At 36.7% G+C, this 19,779-nt stretch overlaps 1 protein-coding gene across 2 annotated transcripts in view; it reads left to right on the top strand.

The window, feature by feature from the left end:
• The window catches only part of ESR2 (estrogen receptor 2), a 135,350-nt gene that overhangs the window by 35,689 nt on the left and 79,882 nt on the right, over nucleotides 1-19,779 (top strand). For both annotated transcript variants that reach the window (XM_070592948.1, XM_070592949.1), the window contains exons 5-6: nucleotides 1,356-1,908; nucleotides 2,077-2,235. The gene's annotated coding sequence lies outside the window, so the exon portion shown is untranslated. The remainder of the gene's footprint in view (nucleotides 1-1,355; nucleotides 1,909-2,076; nucleotides 2,236-19,779) is intronic.

The following is a 19,779-nucleotide window of genomic DNA, read 5'->3' as shown; positions in this document are numbered from 1 at the left end:
ACAGCTAGAACAATGTTTGAAATTTAGCAGACATTGAATAAATATGTCTAAAATATTTAAATAAATTTGTGGAATGAATGACCAAACCGACATTGAGGTAAATTTGTTGATTGTTGAATGAATGAATCCATTTTTCAAGAACCATTTCAAATACATCTCTTTTTGGAAACTTTTTTCTGGTCCCTTAGGTCATCTCTATCCCAGATGACCTCTTTATTCTCCAATTCTCATGGAAAATGTTTATATTTGTTGTGGCACATATTTTATCTTATGATTATACTTATTAATGTTGTGAGTAGACAATATCTAATTTGTATTCTCAGGAATATTAGCACTACATTATATATACAGAGTGTACGAAATAAATACATATTGAATTGAAATAAAATGATAAACTCATTTCTTTGTTTTGTTAATTCTTATTCTTTGGACTTTTCCTCTCCTTTTTTTTTTTTGTTAGGTAGTGTTTTTTTAATGAGAAGAAAATATGTCTCCATTCCTTAGCAAATGACAAACCTGAATCTGGTTAATATGGTCTACTCAATCGTTACCTTTTTTTTTTATTGCAGTAACACTGGATTATAACATTATATAGCTTTCAGATGTACATCATAATATATTTCAAATTCTGTGTAGATTACATCATGTTCACCACCCAAAAGCTAAGTATAGTCCATCACCACAACTGTGAGCCTAATCATCCCTTTTGCTCTCCCCCCTCTCCCGTTCCCCTCTGGTAACCACCAGTCCAGTCTCTGTTGCTATGTGTTTGTTTGTTGTTGTTGTTATCTTCTACTTATGAGTAAGATCATATGGTATCTGACTTTCTCCCTCTGACTTACTTCATTTAGCATGGACTTTTCCTTTTCTACCCTGTTCTTGCCTTTGAAAATGTTTATTCTCCTCTCACTTATTCACTTAACATAGGACTCAAAGACTCTTTTGCTTCTTTGGCATACTTTTTCTAAACTACACAACGTTCATCTAACTCTGATTCAGAGCATTATGTTGGGATTTAGAAGTCTCGTATTCTAATTCTCAACTCTATCATGAACTCTGATTGTGACCCTGAACTTGTATTTTTTTCATCTGTAACATAGAAATATAAAATCTTAGGAGTGGGTGCAGTATTAAAGTTCATATACCAATTTCTCAGTCAACATTCTTTACAGGTATTTATCTACTTCTATTGAAATGTTTCCAATGACAAGGAACTTACTACCCTCCCTCCTAAAAAAAGCCATTATATTTTCAAACAGCTCTAATTATAAAAAAGTTCTTATTTTTATTGAGCTAAAACCTACTGTTTTCTAACTTTTATCTTATTAACCTCCTTTAAAATTTTCCTTCTCCAGGCTCAGTTACTGAATTCTGGAAAAGACTTCCAAGTACCATCATTTCAACACCTGCTACCAATACAGTTTGCTCTTTTGGAGTATGCCCTGGTGCCAGTTGTATGACTCAATAACTCTTTCTTTTCACATGGGGTTTTCTGTCCTGAGGCTTCATGCTATGACTATATTTATATTTCAAAAGAAGGGAAATAGATGTTTCATATTAAATTCCAAATGGGAAGTTTAATGTGTGCGTTGGCATATTTAGGATAAGGATGAAGCTATCCTGGCCAAAAAATTTGAGAAAGACAACACTTTTCACTCTGAAGGACCAAAAGATGGGTAGAAAATTTGGGATAAATGTGAACAAGATTTGATCCATAAGGAAAAACAAATAGTTAGACCTCCATATTCATTCAGCTGGGAAACTAAAACTGTGCAATCCCACTATCAGAAATTCCTCAGTCAGCTCGCTACTCTTCTGAGCAACAGTGTCATCCCCATACCAACCGCAGAGAAAGCTGTGAAAGAGAGAATTCAGGAAACCGGTGCAAATGAGCAATCTTGGAAGTCTGTAAGTGTACTGACAGAAAAGTTATTCTTGCAAATTTGTTTCTTTTTTAAGATGTAGATTTTAATATTAGCCAATTGGGTAAACTCAGTGGCTTTGAATTTTAATTTTGATTTTGTCACCATAAACATAACTGATAACTATCAAGAAGTTTTTTTTCTGTTACTATAGAGAATGGAAAGTCTTCAGTGGGAAATTCAGATGCTTACTCAGCAAATGGAGCAGCTGTACCATCCTTATGAAGAAAATGTTTGTGAATCATCCCAAGATGAAGAAACTATAGGGAACAAAGAAGACTCTTGAAATATCCGGAAGGAAAAATTGCTTTCAGTGAGTTTTTTCAAGAAATATTTGACTTAGATAGAAAAAAAGACTTTCCTGAATTATGGATGTTAATTTGGGCAATGAAAATGATCATATATTATTGTAATATTAGTAAATTTAATTTTACATATTGTAGAAAGCTGATTAAACTATTTCTATTTCACTTAAGATTGGAAAAGTGAGGGAAAACAGTTGTAAATATTTAAAGTAATGCTTCTACTTTTAGCAAAAAGCCTTTCCTTTTTTATATCTCTCACTTTTTCATTGTACACATATTTGGTATTTTTTGTGAGAGCATTTTTATGAAATTTTTAACATATTTATAAAGAGGATTATAGGAAAAGGGACTCAAAGGAATGGCCCTCTAATAGTGGAATTTCAAGCATTGTGGGACCTAGGTATGATGGGTCTTGGGAGGGGCCATTAATAATGACTATGTAGATCGTTGTCTTTCTATTTTTTCTTTCCTTGCATTTGTCAAGACAAAGTCATTGCTAAAACAGGATGCAAAGTAAGATATGGTATTATTTATTTTCAGGAGATCCTGATACTCTTTCACTACCTCCTTAGAAAACTGCATGTCTTACCCTGATCTATGTTCTATTGTTTTGATGATTGCTGTGCTGTCTTATTTCACATTCACTCACTCATTTGCTCTCTATATTATCTATTGCTGCATAACAAATTATCCCCAAACCTAGTAGTGTAAAACAACAAACATTTATTATCTCATACAATTTCTAGGGTCAGGAATTCAGGAGCAGCTTAGTTGAGCTGGATGCTTCTGTCTGAGATTTTCTTGTGAGGTTGCAGTCAAGATGTTGGCTGGGGCTGTAGTCATCTGAAGCCTTGACTGGCTGGAGAACCTACCTTTAAGCTCACTCACCCGGCTGTTGTGAGGAGGCCTCAGTTCCTCATCACATAGGCCTCTCCATAGGGCTGCTCCCACCATGACAGATCAAGCAATCAGCAAAAGATAGCTAAATAGTAGGTAGATAGCACCATCAACATAATATGGAAACTCTATTGTCTTTTAGATCTAATCTTTAATTTATATGCTATCACTTCTGCCACATTCTATTAGTCACACCAACCAACTTGGTATAATGTAGGAGGAAACTACATAAAGGTACCAGGAGGTGCAGATCATTGGTGGCCATCTTGAAGGCTGTTTACCACACCCATTTGTTTTACTCACTCACTGACTGATCTAGCCATTCATTCACTCATTCATATTTATTGAGCAACCACAATTTTAAAAAATTTATGGCACTTTCCTTGTGAAAGACAAGGATGTCCACTTTCGCCACTTCTATTCAACATAATACCAGAAGTTCTTCTAGCCAGACCAATTAGGCAAGAGAAAGATATTTTAAAAATAAATAAAAGGCATCCAAATTTTAAAGAAGTAAAATTATCTATGTTCACAGATGATATGATTGTATATGTAGAAAACCCTAAAGATTCTCCCCAAAAACCTATTAGAACTAATGAATTCAGCAAAGTAGCAGAATATAAAGTCAGCTTCCAAAAATCAGTTGCATTTCTATACACTAACAACAAACAATCTGAAAAGGAAATTATGAAAACAATTCCATTTACAAAGCATCAAAAAAGAATAATATACTTGGGAATTAACCAAAGAAACAAAAGACTTGTACAATTAACACTACAAAATGTTGCTGAAAGAAATTAGAGAAGACATAACAAATGGAAACACATACCAAGCTCATGGATTGGAAGACAATATTGTTAAGATATCAGTACTACCCAAAGTGATCTCTAGATTCAATGCAATTCCTATCAAAATGCCAGTGATATTTTTTTTGCAGAAATAGAAAAATAAATCCTAAAATTCATATGGAATCTCAAGAATCCCTGAATAGCTAAAACCATCTTGAAAAAGAACAAAACTGAAGGACTCACACTTGCTGATTTCAAAACTTACTACAAAGCTACAGTAATCAAAACAGTGTGGTACTGACATACAGACAGACATATAGACCAATTGAAGAGAATAGAGAGCCCAGAAATAAACTCTCAAATATATGGTCAAATTATTTTTGACAAGGATAACAAGACCTTTCAATGGGGTCTTTTTGTTTGTTTGTTTGCTGAGGAAGATTTGCACTGAGCTAACATCTGTGCCAGTCTTCCTCTATTTTATACGTGGGTCACTGCCACACCATGGCTGCTGAGAAGCGGTATAGGTCCACACCTGGGCCACTGAAGTGGGGCATACTGAACTTAACCACTAGGCCATGGGGCCAGCCCCTAAAAGGACAGTCTTTTTAACAAATGATGTTGGCAAAACTGGATATCCACATGCAAGAAAATAAAGTTGGACTCTTACCTAACACCACATATAAACATTAACTCAACATAGATCAAAGACCTAAATGTAAGACCTAAAACTATAAAACTCTTGGAAGAAAACGTAGGGCATGACAATGATTTCTTGGATATAACACCAAAGGCACAGGAAACAAAAGAATAATAGACAAATTGGACATCATGAAAATTGTTAAATTTTGTGTATCAGGCATTATGCTAAGTGAAATAGGTCAGATGGGGAAAGCCAAATACTGTACGATTTCATTCATCTGTGGAAGATAAACAACAACAAGCACAGATATAGAGAATAGATTAGTGGTTATCAGGGGAAGGAGGGAGTGGGGAGAGTGAAGGGCACATGTGTATGGTGATAGGTGATGAGTAGACTTTAGATGGTGAGCACGATATAGTCTACACAGAAATATAAACAATGATGTACACCTGAAATTTACATAATGCTCTGTAAACCAATGTTACCTCAATTAAAAAAGTTGTGTTTTGAAGAGTATCCACAGAGTAAGGAGGCAACCCACAGAAAGGGAGAAAATATTTACAAATCTTCTATCTGACAAGGGATTAATATCCAGAACATATATAGAACTCTTAAAACTCAACAACAAAAAACAAACAGCCTGATTCAAAACTTGGCAAAAGACTTGAATAGACATTCCTCCCAAGAAGATATACAAATGGCCAGCAGGCACAAGAAAATATGCTCCACATCACTAATCCTTAGGGAAATGCAAATCAAAACTACAATGAGATATCCATTAAGCTGGCTATTATCAAGAAAACAGAAATAACAAGTGGTGGTGAGGATGTGGAGAAATTGGAATCCTTGTGCATGACTGGTGGTAATGTAAAATGGTACAGCTCCTGTGGGAAACAGCATATACCCAAAAGATGAAGGCAGGGTCTCAAAGAGATATTTGTACACCCGTATTCGTAGCAGCACTATTCACAATAGCTAAAACTGGGAAGCAGCCCAAGTGTCCATCAACAGATGAGTGGATAAGCAAGGTGTGGTATATACATACCGTGGAATATTATTCAGTCTTAAAAGACAAGGAAATTCTGACATGTGCTACAACATGGATGAGCCTTGAGGACATTGTGCCAAGTGAAATAAGCCAGTCACAAAAACACAAATACTGTATGATTCCACTTATATGAGGTACGTAAAGTAGTCAAAATCACAGAGACAGAAAGTAGTCAAAATCACAGAGACAGTTGTGGTTGCCAGGGAGGGGGAAATGAGTATAGAGTTTCAGTTTCACAAGATGAAAAGAGTTATGGAGATGGATAGTGGTAATCATTGTACAACATTGTGAATGTATTTAATACCACTGACCTGTTTATTTTTAAATGGTTGAGATGGTAAATTTTATGTTATGTGTATTTTACCACAATAAAGAAATGAGAAAAAAATTAACAGCAGTTAATTGAGGTCAACAATATATCCTGTGGAGTTGAAAGATTTATGCAGTCTCATCCAGTCTCTACCTCTGCGCTAGTATATGTGTATGGAAATGATGCACTGAATGGTTTGTCCGTGCAAATAAAAAACATCCTTTATTAAGCTTTCTTAAGAATGTGCAAAAGTAACAGATTACCACCATCCTTAAAATTATGCTAAAGGGGTGAAGAAAACAGTAATAATCTTCCCCAACACTCTCTCTGCCTATCTCAACTCAGTAACCAATGTTACCATCGCCATGGTTATGGGAATGTTCAAGCACAGATATACAGGTAGAGTTTTTAAAAATTTTTTTAGAATGGCGCCTGAGCTAATATAACTGTTATATTGTTAATATAACTGTTAATATAACAATAACTGTTGCCAATCTTCTTCTTCTTCTTTTTTTTTTTGCCTTCTTCTTCTCCTCCCCACAGTCCCCCAGGTCATAGTTCTATATTCTAGTTATGAGTGCCTCTGGCTGTGTCATGTGGGATGCCACCTCAGCATGGCCTGATGAGCGGTGCCATGTCCACACCCAGGATCCTAACTGGGGAAACCCCAGGCTGCTGAAGCAGAGCACTCAAACTTAACCACTCAGCCATGGAGCCGGCCCCAGTAGTAGTGTTTTTACAAAACTAGGATCATTCTAGTAAAAATACTCCACAACTTCCTCTTTTTACTTAATAATGTCTCATGGTTATACCTATGTAAAGGATATAGATATAATATTCTTTTAATAACTACGTAACTGTTCTATGGTATGTATGTATCTTAACTTGTTCAATCATTCCCCTACTGATGTACAATAGAACTCTTTCTTTTATTTTTGTCACTACAAATAATGTCAAAATAAATATCATTCTACATATATCCTACCACAGTGGTGCTTTTGTTTCTGCAGGATTAAAAATGTGAGATGATAGGGTCACAGTGTATGAGTATTTAAAATTTTAGTAGCCATTGCCAGGTTACTACCTTCAAGAAGGTGGAAGCTGATCATTTGAGAGTGACTCACTCCCTTTCTCATCCTAGCCAGAACTGAATCCTGTCACTCTTTTGGTTTTTGTTAATTGCATTAAAAGTTGTTACTTTCAGGGCCGGCTCCGTGGCCGAGTGGTTAAGTTGGTGCTCCGCTGCGGTGGCCCAGGGTTCAGATCCTGGGCGCGGACATGGCACCGCTCGTCAGGCCACTTTGAGGCGGCGTCCCACATCCCACAACTAGAAGGATCTGCAACTAAGATATACAACTGTGTACAGGGGGGATTTGGGGAGATAAAGCCGAAAACAAAAAAAAGATTGGCAACAGTTGTTAGCCCAGGTGCTAATCTTTAAAAAAAAAAAGTTGTTACTTTCATCTACAGTTTCCTGACTACTAGTGAGAGTAAACATCTTTTTATATGCGTTTTCACCACTTGGTTTCCTCTTCTGTGGATTGCCTCCTTGCTTTCCATAATTTGGAACTTAGGTGCAGAAGTTTGAGTTAAACTCTTTAGTTCATGTCTCATCATTTGGGGCCACGAAAGGCCCATCTCTTATTTCATTTGTTTACTCTTTTTTGGCCTCATTCTCCACACCCATAGGTAACCAGCTGAATGTGTTTAATGGCTAACCTTTTGTTTATATATAAATTTTTTTAAATAGCTCTACTGAGATATAATTTACATCCCATAATATTCACTCATTTAAAAATGCACAATTCAATGCTTTTTAGCAATTTGTGGAGTTGTGCAAATACCACAATCTACTTCTACATTTCCAACATCCAGAAAGGTCCCTTTTACCGATATGCATTCAGCGTCCCCTCCCACCACTAGTGCCAGGCAGCCACCAGTCTGCTTTCTGTCTGTATACATTTGCCTTTTCCAGACATTTCATAGAAACAAATGACTGCAATGCCTTTTGCATCTGGTTTCTTTTACTTAGGGTTATGTTTTTGAAGTTCATCCGTGTTGTAGCATGCATTAGTATTTTGTTCTTTTTGTTACTTAATAGTATTCCATTGTATGGATATACCACATTTAAAAAAAATTAATAGACTTTATTTTCGGAGCAGTTTTCGGTTTATAGAAAGATTGACTATAAAGTACAGTGAGTTTCCATATACTCTTCCCCCCACCCCCACAGTGTCCCTCATTATTAACCTCTTGCTTTAGTGTGGTATATATGTTACAACTGATGAGTCAGTTTTGATTCATTAGTAATTAACGAAAATTCATAGTTTGTTTTCTTATTGCAGTAACATTGGTTTGTAACATTATATAATTTTCAAGTGTACATCATTATATTTTGATTTCTGTGTAGATTACATTGTGTTCACCACCCAAAGACTAATTACAATCCATGACCACACACATGTGCCTAATCACTGCTTTCACCCTTCTCCCTGCCCCCCTTCCCCTCTGGTAACCACCAATCCAATCTCAGTCTCTATGTGTTTGTTTGTTGTTGTTTTTATCTTCTACTTATGAATGAGATCATATAGTATTTGACTTTCTCCCTCTGACTTATTTCACTTAGCCTAATACCCTCAAGGTCCATCCGTGTTGTCACAAATGGCAAGATTTCATCTTTTTTATGGCTGAGTAGTATTCCATTGTGTATCTATACCACATCTTCTTTATCCATTCATCACTTGATGGGCACCTAGGTTGCTTCCAAGTCTTGGCTATTGTGAATAATGCTGCAATGAACATAGAAGTGCATATATCTTTACGCATTCATGTTTTCATGTTCTTTGGATAAATACCCAGCAGTGGGTTTTTTTTGTGGAATGTCCATTCTGTTTTCCATAGCGGCTGCACCAGTTTGCAACTCCCACCGGCTGTGTATGAGCATTCCCATTTCCCCATATCCTCTCAAAAGTTTATAGTTTACATTAAGGTTCATTCTTTGTGTTATACATTTATGGGTTTTGACAAATGTATAATGACATGTAGCCACCATTACAGTATCATACAGAATAGTTTTACTGCCCTAAAAAATGGTCTGTGTTCCATCTGTTTGTTCTTCCCTACCTCCTAAACCTCTGGCAACCAGTGATCTTTTCACCATCTCCGTAATTTTGCCTTTTACAGAATGTCATATATTTGGAATCATTTAGCATGTTGCTTTTTCACACTTGTTTCGTTTACTGAGCAATATGCATTTAAAGTTACCCTGTGTCTTTTTGTAGCTTGATAGCTCTTTGCTTTTCGTCACTGAGTAAGCTATTGTATCGATGTGCTGTTTGGTTATCCATTCACCCATTGGTGAATCTTGGTTGCTTTTAATTTTTGGCAATTATGAATAAGCTGCTATAAACATTTATGTGCAGGTTTTTGTGTGGATATAAATTTTCAGCTCATTTTGGTAAATACCAAGGAGTGCAATTGCTAGATCATATGATAAGGATATTTTTAGTTTTGTATGAAACTGCCAAAATGTTTTCCAAAGTGATTTTGTATTCCCACCAGCAATGATGGAGAGTTCCGATTTCTCCACATCCTTGCCAGCATTTGGTTCTCAGTGTTTTGGATTTTAGCCATTCTAATAGGTGTGTAGTGGTATCTCATTGTTTTAATTGCAATTCTCTAATGACATATGATGTTGAGCATCTTATACGCTCGTTTGCAATCTGTATATGTTTTCTGGTCAGGTATCTGTTCAGAACTTTTGCCCATTTTTAACTTGAGTTTGACTATTCTGGGTCTTTTGCCTTTCAATATAACCTTCTGAATCAGTTTGCTGATATCCACAAAAATAACTTGCTGGAATTTTGATTGGGATTGTGTTGAAACCATAGATCAAATTGGGGAGAATTGACATCTTAACAATATTGAATGAGTCTTCCTATCCATGAACGTTGAGTATCTCTCCATTTATTTAGACCTTCCTTTCTTTCTTTTTTTTTCTTTTTAAATTTTTTTTAGAGTGGCACCTGAGCTAAAATTTGTTGCCAATCTTTTTCTTCTTCTTCGCCCCAAAACCTCCCAGTACATAGTTGTGTATTCTAATCATAGGTCCTTCTGGTTGTGCTATGTGGGACACTGCCTCAGCATGGCCTGATGAGCGGTGCTAGGTCTGCACCCAGGATCTGAACTGGCAAAAACCTGGGCTGCTGAAGGAGCATGCAACCTTAACCACTGGGCCACAGGGCCAGCCCCCTTCCTTGATTTCATTCATCCATGGTTTTCAGTTTTCAGTACAAGATATAGATTTGTACATATTTTGATAGATTTATATCTAAGTATTTCACTTTGGTGCTGATTTAAAGGGTATTATGCTTCTAATTTCAATTTCCAATTGTTCATTACTGGTGTATAGAAAAGCAATTGATTTTTATATATTAACGTTGCATCCTGCAACCCTGCTATAATTGCTTATTAATTCCAGGAGTTTTTTTTTTTTTATTGATTCTTTGGGATTCTCGGTATAGACAATTATGTCATCTGTGAACAAAAACAGTTTTATTTCTTCCTTTCCAATTTGTATTCATTTTATTTCCTTTTCTTGCTTTATTGCACTGGCTGGATCTTTCAGCACTATGTTGAATAAGAATGATGAGCACAGACTTCCTTCTTCCAATCTTAGAAGGAAAGTATTCAGTGTTTCACCATTAAATATAATATTAGATGTAGATTTTTGGTAGATACTTTTTATCTGCTTTTTATCTTTCTCTATTGAGGAAGTTCTATATTACTATTTTTCTGAGTTTTTATCACAAGTGGGTATTGATTTTGTCAAGTGCTTTTTCTGTGTCTATTGATACGATTTTTCTTTTTTAGCCTGTTAATACAGTGAGTTACACTGATTTTTGAACGTTGAACCAGGCTTGCATCCCTGGAATTAACCCCACTTAGTCATGGTATATAATTCTTTTATGTGTTGCTAAATTTGATTGGCTAATATTTTGTTAAGGATTTTTGTGTATATTTAGAAGGCATATTGGTCTTTAGTTTTCTTTTTTTATGTTGTTTTGTCTAGTTTTGGTATCAGGATAATACTAGCTTCATGCAATGAATTGGGTTAAATCATTTGTTGTACTCCTAAAACAATGGCACATGTCAATTATATCTCAATTTTTTTAAAATATTGAAAAATACTAAAAAAATGAATTATGAAGTGTTTCCTCCTTTTCTGTTTTTTGTAAGATATTGTTTGGAATTGGTGTTAACTCTTCTTTAAACCTTTGGTAAAATTGTCCAGTGAAGTCATCTGGAGCTGGAGATTTTTTATTGTGTGTGGGGCGGGGGGGAGTTTTTAAGTTATAAATTCAATTTCCTTAATAGTTATAGGGCAATTAAGATTATCTATTTAATATTAGAGGAGTTGTGGTAGTTTCTGTTTTTCAAAGAATTGGTCCATTTCATCTAAGCTGTCAAGTTTATGTATGTGGAGTTGCTCATAATTGCTATAGTCTGAATGTTTGCATTCCCCACAAAATCATATGTTGAAACCCTAATGCTCAATGGGATGCTGTTCAGGGAGGTGGGGCCTTTGGAGGTGATTAGGTCATGAGGGAAGAGTCCTCATGAATGGGATTATTGCCCTTATAAAAGAGGCTCCAGAGAGATACCTCACCCCCTTCTACCACGTGAGAACATAGCCTGGATTTCCCAGTCTCCAGAACTCTGAGAAATAAATTTATGTTGCTACCCAGAATGTGGTATTTTGTTGTAGTAACCCTAATGGGTTAAGACAGTAATATTTTCTTCTTATATTTTAGACATGGATGTTTCTGGGCACCTGACTTCTGTTCCAAGTCTGGGATATATGAGGCATAAAAGAAAACCCAGGCAACTAACCACCATGGTGTTCCTCAGAGCCCAAGGTCACTGGCTGGCCTGCTTTCTTCTCTCTGCCTTTCAGAGTCTTATGTTTGTTTTAGATACAATGTCCAGGGTTTTAAGTTGTACTTAAGTAGCAGTAGGAATAGGGAAAAGTATATCTACTCTATGTTCCCAGAGCACAAGTCCCATCTTCAGTTATTGATGTTACTGTGTTGTTTATGTCTTGCTAAGGTATTGTGGCCAAATCATTTTCAACAAGATAAAGTGTTGCTATTATTGTAAGACCATTGTTGTACATTTGGCAAATCTTAATCACATTCAGTGGCCTGAGATGCTTGGTGAATACAACTTTTTAATATGTGGAAATATTTTAGGTATTGGCTTAGAACAGACTACTTCTATAATAGCAAAAGATTTGTCTTAATTTCACTTGTGAGTAGATATTTGTACATAACAGTTTAGTTGACAAATAAAATATGGTAGTTTAATTCTTCAAAGGCAGTTTACAGACTTGCTCTTGATTAATTACAAATATTTCAACCCTGTATTTGATTTAACAGACAAATGAATAGGTGGAAGAGAAACATTGCAAACAAGGAGTATAAATGTGTATTCAAATAACAACTTTAATAATTAAATTATGCCTTCCATTTTTTCTGACAAGAATGTCACATCTATCCCTCACAGATAAACTGATTGTTCTAGTAATCTGAAATAAATGGTCTGAGATTGTGAGTTACATTTTGAAGTCCTTTCAGTTTAGTCAGAAGGAGTGACTGTATCATACACCCACTTCTAAGGAATAAATATGGCTATTCTGCCCAGGAAAAAGTCTATGTTCTAGTTTTTCCTAATAATTTTCCCCTCTTGTTCACATAGCTTTATAGCAGTGTTTTCATAAACAATGCATTGTTCTACGCCTAGAATTGCTATATGTTCACAGCACAGGGGTGAGACTTCTTGAAGTCTCCAATGTTCATCATCATTGACTATATCACTGAGCAATAGCCAGTAGAGAATGTAGCTTGGAAAAAATGTAGGCTTTTAAAATGCAAAGCAAAATCATTCTACTAGCTGGGAAACAAACAGCAGGTTTTGAAATCTCAAGAGGCCCAAATATGAATTTAAGTTAGAGTTTTAGAAGGTAACGTAAGTTCTCCTCTTAATGCTTCTTAATATAATTTTCTTTGGTATTCCTTAACACTCTCTAAGCCAATAGTGCTCCACAATTATTTTAAAATCAATCCCTAAGTCAATATCCTTTCTCTGTAATTTTAGCATCTTCTAGTCTCCTAAGCACAGCTGCAAGTTGAAACGATTTTGAACTGTGGGCAAAAATCTAATACAAAAAAAAAGTGGCTTCATTTTGCAGGGAAGAGAGTACTAGGTAATTGACAGAGAATGACCAGGAACATGAACATAGGAGTAGGTCAGACAGATTGAATTGTTAAGTATTTTGAATGCACCATAAATGAGATTTTGAACTCAATATGCCATTTTTGTTGCATCTAATAAGGATTTTTAAGGATAGAGGCAAGATGGAAAAATGTACCACTGCTTTGCTTAGCCCTGCTAAAGCAAATGGAAGTGCTCTGTGTGAAAATTCCCAAGAATCTTTTGCAAAAGACAAACTACACTCATGTAATTTTGCTTTTAGAACAGGGTGTTTATAATTGTATTTGAAATAATTGTATATTAAATACTATTGCAATACATGTGATGCTAATTTTCGCCTTGGAACATCTTACTGTCTTTTTATTGTTGTTTCGGGATTTCAGTGAGTTTTCCACGAAAGCTCTTGTCTGGACACAAACTTACTGAGGTTACTCCCTCCTTTATTATACTGCATTCAAATACAGGAATTCTAAGCAGCCCTAGTTAGATCTCAAGGAATTGGTATCCTAAGTGTAGCAGATACTTTTGGTTCCTTACCCAACAGCCATTTCCTTTTTCTTTGCTGCTGGGGCCCCATATTCGTAAGGTTCCACTCTTTCTTTGCAGTCCTGTGCTCAGAGAAGAGAGAAATCCTGGTAGGTACAAGGTAGTCAAAGTGGGCCTTTCCCTTAGTTATTGACTAGTTTAGAGGTGTGAGTATCAACCAGTTGGGCCAAAGAGACATGAGAAATATGCTGAAGAACTTCTGGGAAAGTTTTCCTTGCTCTCAAAAAAAAAAATCATCTCGGAGAGGAGATAAGCCTCTTTTCTACTGAATATCATTCCTGAATGTAACCTCTGAACTGCTACCACTGTCTAGAATCATGGATGAGCTGACTTGAGGACAACAGGGCAGAAGATGGAAAGAACAGACTGGATGACAATGTTCCAGCTTCTGAATTTGGAATGCAATTTGAAGCTGCCCTACACCCAGACTTGTTAAGTGAGACATTGTATTTCCCTCTGTCTGGGCCACTTGAGTCAAGATTCTCTATTACTTGCAACTGAAAAAGTCCTGTTATAATAATATTATACCACAGTACCCTTGGCTTATGTAGCATCTTCCACTCAGATAGCATACTCTTTTAAGCAGCAATGGATATCAATCATGGGGGCTCTCTTTGCATTCTTTAGGGATTCTAGAAAGGCCAGATAATTCCACTTTTACACCATTGTGGTGATAGAAAGAAGAATTTGGCTATAATAGTTACCATTTACTGAACACCTACTGTATGTCGAGCACTGTGCCAAATGCTTTAGGTATATTATCTCACTGAATTCTCACAAAATGCCTAGGTACTATTTCCCCTGGTTTTCGTTTTTGTTTTTGTTTTACAAATAAGGAGACTAAGGCTCAAAAAGTTTAAACCGCTTGCCCAATATGAAAAACTTGTAGGAGGTAGAAAAGGACTGAACAGAACTCTCTTATAAGAAAACTTGAGCTCCTAACTTTACTTTTATCGAGTATGACATGCTAGTCATTAAGGATAAGTAGAGATAAAGTCAAAATTGCTTCGTAGCTTTGGAGAATCCTCCGGACTTTCCACCCAGGAGAAAAAGTCCACACCGAAGGACTGTAGAAATCAGGCTTCCAAAGATGTGGTTGCTGTTGTCCTCAAATGATGTCTGATGGTGAGAAGGAGAGGTGACCATGATGGGAGAAGTCACACAGGATGATGGTTAAAGAGCCCAAGCTCTGGGCCAGCCTGCCCGGGTTTGCATCGCTAAGTGCTTTTACAATGTGTAATGGCCCATATATTGGAGAACCAGGAGTCCAAGGTATCATGCTCTTGCTGTGGGTGAACTTTTTAAGGATAAAAAGTAAGTTAGCAGAGAATCATATAGAGAAGACTTCTAAATTGAATTTTCTCAAAATAAAGCAAAACTTTACCCAGGGTGGTGGGGTAAGACAGAGGTATATAATTTAGTGTAATATTCTGGTTTTAGATGAAATTGAACCCATGACAGGCTTTATGGCAGTATATGTTTAGGCCCTAGGGACCATCTAGCCAACACTTCCATTGAGGAATCTTTCTAAGAGTGAAATAGACTCCCTCAGACTATGAATTCCACAAAGTAGACTCATTAATTCTCTCTTCAGTGTCTCTCTGGATGACCATGTCAAGCACCCTAATTCCTTTCAGGTTTCTGAACCAAATACTGGACCATGATATACAAGAAATAGCTGAACATTAATGTATGTTTCATAATGTTGCCGTTTTCCATCTTTATCTCTGAAAAATATACCAGCCATGGAATTAGACTTGGAGATTCTAGCAATAGTGCCAAAAGGCCAGAAGGATCAGAAACAGATCGGAAAAGAGCTGAAAGTGAAGTAAACTGACCAGGGAGAAAAGTGGCCCTCATGGTCCCTACTATCTTCCCCAAGAAGTGGTCAGAAGTAGCTTGTTCCACTATTAGTTTGACATTTTTTCTTATCAAGTGAGGATACAGTATAACCTCTGTGAGTGTGTGTGTGTGTGTGTGTGTGTGCATTGATGTTAAGCAGGAGATTATTCTAGATCATCTTGGTGGGCCTGATCCAATCATTTGAAAGGTTTTAAGAGCAGAGCTGAGGCTTCCTGGAAAAAGATTAAATTCCACCTGTGGACAGCTGCTTCAGCTTGTGCCTGAGTTCCAGTGCTCTTCCTGATGGCCTGCCCTGTGGATTTCAGACTTGCCTAGCCAGCCCCCACAATTGCATAAGCCAATTCCTTGCAATAAATAAATCTCTTAATCTATAACTCCTACTGGTTCAGATTCTCTGCTTGAACCTTGATTGATACATAGTGATAAAGAGAGACTTTTTTTTTCTCTAAAGATTGGCACGTGGGCTAACAACTGTTGCCAATCTTTTTTTTTTTTTTTCCTGCTTTATCTCCCCAAACCCCCGCTGTACACAGTTGTATATCTTAGTTGCAGGTCTTTCTAGTTGTGGGTTGTTGTGGGAGCTGCCTCAACGTGGCCTGACGAGTGGTGCCATGTCTGCTCCCAGGATCCGAACCCTGGGCCTCCGCAGCGGAGCGCGCGAACTTAACCACTTGGCCATGGAGCCGACCCCCAAAGAGAGACTCTTGAAAGCAGCCAGAAAAGAAAAAAACATTATGCACAGAGAAATCAAGAATGACAGCAGATTTCTCATTAAACATGCAAGTGAGAAGATAATGGAGCAATATCTTTAAGGTACCAAACAAAATCTGTCAACCTAGAAATTATATAACCAGTACAAATATCTTTCAAAAATGAAGGCAAACCAAATATTTTCCAGACAAACAAAAGCCGAAAGAGTTAAGCAGCAGCACATCTTCACTATAAGAAATATAAGTGAGTTTTTTTTAACAGATTTCAATTTTTAGAGTAGTTTTAGGTTTGCAGAAAATACAGAGAGGTCCCTTTTACCTTCTCCCCTACCCTACAGTTTCTCCTATTATTGACATCTTGCATCAGTGTGGTATATTCATTATAATTGATCAACCTCGCTATTTTTTTTAAATGAGATAACATTGGTTTATAACATTATATAAATTTCAGGTGTGTATCATTGTATTTTGATTTCTATGTAGACTACATCATGTTTACCACCAAAGTCTAATTACCGTCTGTTACCATACACATGTGCCCTATCACCCCTTTCGCCCTCCTCCGTCCCCCATTCCCTTCTGATAACCACCAATCGAATATCTGTATCTATGTGTTTGTTTGTTTGTTGTTGTTGTTTTTATCTTCCACTTATGAGTGACATCATATGGTGTTTGACCTTCTCCATCTGACTTATTTTGCTCAGCAAAATACCCTCAAGGTCCATCCATGTTATTGTGAATGGCAAGATTTCATCTTTTTATGGCTGAGTAGTATTCCATTGTGTATATATACCACATCTTCGTTATCCATTCATCCATTGATGGGCACTTAGGTTGTTTCCAAGCCTTGGCTATTGTGAATAATGCTGCAATGAACATAGGGGTGCAAATATCTTTTTGCATTTGTGTTTTCAGTTTGTTTGGATAAATATCCAAAAGTGGAATAGCTGGATCATATGGTAGTTCTATTCTTAATTTTTTGAGGCATCTCCGTCTCCATACTGTTTTCCATAGTGGCTACACTGGTTACGTTTCCAGTAGTGGTGTATGAGAGTTCCCTTTTCTCCATATCCTCTCTAACACTTATTATTTCCTGTCTTGTTAATTGTAGCCATCCTGACAGGCGTGAGGTGATATCTTATTGTAGTTTTGATTTGCATATCCCAAATAATTACTGATGTTGAACATCTTTTCAAGTGCCTGTTGGCCATCTGTATATCTTCTTTGGAGAAATGTCTGTTCAGATCCTTTCTCATTTTTCAATTGGGTTGTTTTTTTGTTGTTGAGTTGTATGAGTTCTTTATATTTTTTGGATATTAACCCTTTATCAGATATATGATTTGCAAATATCTTCTCCCAGTTGGTAGGTTGTCTTTTTGTTTTGATGGTTTCCTTTGCTGTGCAGAAGGTTTTTAGTTTGTTGTAGTCCCATTTGTTTATTTTTCTTTTGTTTCCCTTGCCTGGTGAGATGCGGTATTCAAAGAGATTCTATTAAGATTAATGTCAAAGAGCATACTACCCGTTTTCTTATAGAAGTTTTATGATTTCAGGTCTTACATTCTAGTCTTTAATCCATTTTGAGTTAATTTTTGTGTATAGTATAAGATCATAGTCTACTTTCATTTTTTTGCTTGTGGCTGTCCAGTCTTCCCAACACCATTTATTGAAGAGACTTTCCCTTCTCCGTTGTATATTCTTGGCTCTCTTGTTAAAAATTAGCCATCCGTAGATGTGTGGGTTTATTTCTGGGCTCTTGATTCTGTTCTGTTCAACTGTATGTCTGTTTTTGTGCCAGTACCATGCTGTTTTGGTTACTATAACTTTGTGGTATATTTTGAAATCAGGGAGTGTGATACCTCTAGCTTTGTTCTTTTTTCTCAGGATTCCTTTGACCATTCAGGGTCTTTTGTTCTTCCATATAAGTTTTAAGATTCTTTGTTCTATTTCCATGAAAAATGTCTTTGGAACTTTGATAGAGATTGCATTGAATCTGTAGATTGTTTTAGGAAACATGGACATTTTAACTATGTTAATTCTTTCAATCCATGAGCACAGAATATCTTTCCATTTCTTTGTGTCGTCTTCAATTTCTTTCAGCAATGTTTTATAGTTTTCAGTGTACAAGTCTTTCACTTCTTAGGTTAAATACATTCCTGGGTATTTTATTCCTTTTTTTTTTGAGGAATATTAGCCCTGAGCTAACTACTGCCAGTCCTCCTCTTTTTTCTGAGGAAGCCTGGCCCTGAGCTAACATCCGTGCCCACCTTCCTCTACTTTATATGTGGGACACCTGCCACAGCATGGCATGCCAGGCAGTGCCATGTCCACACCCAGGACCGAACCAGCGAACCCCGGGCCGCCAAGAAGCAGAACTTGCGAATTTAACCGCTGCACCACCGGGCCGGCCCCTATTTTACTCTTTTTGCTGAGATTATAAATGGGATTGTAGTCTTAGTTTCTCTTTCTGCTGTTTTGTTGTTAGTATATAGAAATGCAACTGATTTTTGTATGTTGATATTGTACCCTACAGCTTTACTGTATTCATTTATTATTTCCAAAAGTTTTTTGGTGGATCCTTTAGGCTTTTCTTTATATAAAATCATGTCATCTGCAAATAGTGACAGTTGTACTTCCTCCTTTCCAATTTGGATCCCTTTTATTTCTTTTTCTTGCCTGATTTGTCTGGCGAGGACTTCCAATACCATGTTAAATAAGAGTGGTGAAGTGGGCATCCTTATCTTGTTCCTGTTCTCAGAGGGATGACTTTCAGTTTTTCACCATCAAGTATGATGTTAGGTGTGGATTTGTCACATTTGGCCTTTATTATATTGAGGTACTTTCCTTCTATACTCACTTTATTCAAAGTTTTCATCATGGATAAATGGATGGATGGATGTTGCATCTTGTTGAATGCTTTCTCTGCATCTGTTAAGATGGTCATATGGGGGCCGGCCCCGTGGCTGAGTGGTTAAGTTCGAGCACTCCGCTTTGGCGGCCCAGGGTTTTGCCGGTTTGGATCCTGGGCGCAGACATGGCACCGCTCATCAAGCCATGCTGAGGTGGCATCCCACATGCCACAACTAGAAGGATCTAGAACTAAAAGTACACAGCTAGGTACCGGGGAGCTTTGGAGACAAAAAGGAAAAATAAAATCTTTAAAAAAAAAAAAAGATGATCATGTGATTTTTAGTCTTCATTTTGTTAATGTGGTGTATCATGTTGATTGATCTGTAGATGTAGAACCATCCCTGCATCCCCGGATACATCCCACTTGATCATGGTATGTGATCTTTTTAATGTATCATATTCAATTTGCTAGTATTTTGTTGAGGATTTTTGCATCTATGTTCGTCTGTGATTTTGGCCTGTAATTTTCTTTTTTTGTGTTGTCCTTGTCTGATTTTGGTATCAGGGTAATGCTAGCCTTGTAGAATGAGTTAGGAAACATCCTCTCCTCTTCAATTTTTTGGAAGAG

The sequence above is a fragment of the Equus przewalskii genome, chromosome 25 (genome assembly GCF_037783145.1).
Source record: "Equus przewalskii isolate Varuska chromosome 25, EquPr2, whole genome shotgun sequence".
In the NCBI taxonomy this organism is placed as follows: domain Eukaryota; kingdom Metazoa; phylum Chordata; class Mammalia; order Perissodactyla; family Equidae; genus Equus; species Equus przewalskii.
Note: the sequence above shows the minus strand (reverse complement) of the source record. Positions and strands in the feature narration are given on the sequence as shown.